The 2,347-nt window shown below is 44.8% G+C and overlaps 1 non-coding gene across 1 annotated transcript; it reads left to right on the top strand.

Annotated features, from left to right (window-relative positions):
* Positions 1 to 359: 359 nt before the first annotated feature.
* Positions 360 to 565, top strand: LOC112625672. The gene has a single exon (XR_003119736.1). It is a non-coding gene; the product is annotated as a small nucleolar RNA U3 (small nucleolar RNA).
* The last annotated feature ends 1,782 nt before the right edge of the window (positions 566 to 2,347 follow it).

Here is a 2,347-nt window from a genome sequence, read left to right as displayed (position 1 = left end):
TGCTAATTAACAGGTAGGTGTAATGATTATAGCATCATAATCTACACGGATGTGGTTTCACTAAACAGAAAATATAACATTCACTTTGTATAATTAGAAGTTTACTGTTTTGAGTCCACCTTCTTCCATCTATTTATACTCACAAGTATACCAGGGAAACACTTTCCCTCCAAATGCAGTGGGGTAGATATGAGTTGCTCTACATACTTGAGTGTATGAATTGTCACCTTATCTATAGGTTCTAAATCAAATTATCTCTGATTCTTAATCTTGACTAGCCAAAGCAGTGAGAAAGTCCATTTCAGATATGTTTTGGGAAATTTCCCCCTTTTGTTAGGGTCATGTAAAAATCCAGGTTGAAGACTCTACTTTCAGGTATAATTTCTATGGTTTGTTACTGGAAAAGTTTCTCTAAATATGTAGATCACTGGAAATAAGCAGAGGCACAGGGCTCTCTCGAATGAAGCTGGCTTTTGGAATTACTTGGCTGCAACTGTCATTTGCTACTTTAAAATTTTATTAATTATTATTATTATTATTTTTTTGAGACAGAGTCTCACTCTGTTGCCCAATCTGGAGTGCAGTGGCGTGATCTTGGCTCACTGCAACCTCTGCCTCCCGGGTTCAAGTGATTCTCCTTCCTTAGCCTCCTGAGTAGCTGGGACTACAGGCACGTGCCACCATGCTTGGCTAATTTTTGTGTTTTAGTAGAAACAAGGTTTCAGTTGCTCTGTCTATGGAGTAGCCATCGTTTTATTCTTTACTTTCTTAATAAACTTTCTTTCTTTCTTTCTTTTTTAAAAATGAAAACCGCTGTGTTAGCCAGGGTGGTCTTGAACTTCTAACCTCAAGTGATCCACCTGCCTCAGTCTCCCAAAGTGCTGGAATTACAGGCGTGAGCCACTGTGCTCGGCCTGCCATTTTCTATTGATAATTGTTATTCTCTTCCTTGGGGAGAGTAAGAGGGAGAGAAGATAGTTTGAGTGGTTCCTGTTCAAAATAAATAAATAAGCTGGGTGCGGTGGCTCACACCTGTAGTCCCAGCAGTTTGGGAGGCCAAGAAGGGCAGAACACCTGAGGTCAGGAGTTTGAGACCAGTCTGGCTAACATGGTGAAACCTCATTTCTACTAAAAATTAGCTGGGCCTGGTGGCACTTGCCTGTAATCCCATCTACTCAGGAGGCTGAGGCAGGAGAATCGCTTGAACCCAGGAGGTGGAGGTTGCAGTGAGCTGAGATCGTGCCATTGCATTCTAGCTTGGGCAACAAGAGCAAAACTCAGTCTCAAAATAAAGAAATAAATACAGAAAAAATAATCCAAGTTGGGAAGGGTTATTGTCCTATCCAGCCAATGGGGCGGGGCCCAATCTTAACTGGAAGCATTGGGTTTCACTGCCGCAGTCTGTTCTGCTACAGGACTTTGCTACTCAGACCGGCCTTCCCTGTCCGTTGGACAGGGATTCTCTGGGCAGGCTCAGGGACACTGTTCCCATGGGCCTCTCCACTGACCACTGCCTCAGCCCACAGACACCCTCGCTGTGGTTCCCAAGGTATCTGTGTCCTTGGCCTGGCTCTCTGGCTTCCTGCAGCCATCTGTTACTGGTGTTCCATGCGTGCAAACCGTGGGCTTCTATCATGCTCAGAGGCTCCTTCACAACTTTTTCTCTTTCTCTAGTCTTGGAGAAATCTCTCTTTTCTTAAGTTTCAGCATCAGCTTCTTCTCTTTCCCCTTTATAGACTTCTATCTCACCCACCTGCAAAAGAATAAACAGCGTGAGGGCCCCTGTTTTATCAGGCTTGGCAACAACAGCTGTGAGCACACATCTACCCATCCTGGTCCCCCACGTTCACTTAAGTCACCCAGAGTGGAGCAGGAAATCTGGTCTGCCTCGTAGGTATCAGGGAGCAGAAATGTCAGTCCTTACACCACGCCTCCTAAACAGAGATGACAAAACATAAATGAGTAATTGCCCCTCACATCAGTATTATTTTGCATTGCGTCTTTTTTATCAGAATCTGTGCGGGGGGCGGGGGGTGGGGTTTGTTCCTTTGTTTGAGATAAGTTCTCTCTCTGTCACCCAGGGTGGAGTACAGTGGCACAATCATGGCTCACTGCAGGTTCCACCTCCTGGTCTCAAGCAACCCTTCTGCCTCAGCCTCCCGAGTAGCTGGGACTATAGGTATGCACCACCACACTTGGCTAATTTTTAGGTTTTTTTGTTTTTTGTTTTTTGTTTTTTGTTTTTTTTGGTAGAGACAGCTTCTCACTGTGTTGCCAAGACTGGTCTTGAACTCCTGAGCTCAAGTGATCCTCCTGCCTCAGCCTCCCAAGGTGCTTTTCCTATTAG

Source organism: Theropithecus gelada, chromosome 5, assembly GCF_003255815.1.
Source record: "Theropithecus gelada isolate Dixy chromosome 5, Tgel_1.0, whole genome shotgun sequence".
Taxonomy (NCBI): domain Eukaryota; kingdom Metazoa; phylum Chordata; class Mammalia; order Primates; family Cercopithecidae; genus Theropithecus; species Theropithecus gelada.
This window is presented reverse-complemented; position numbering and strand designations above follow the sequence as displayed.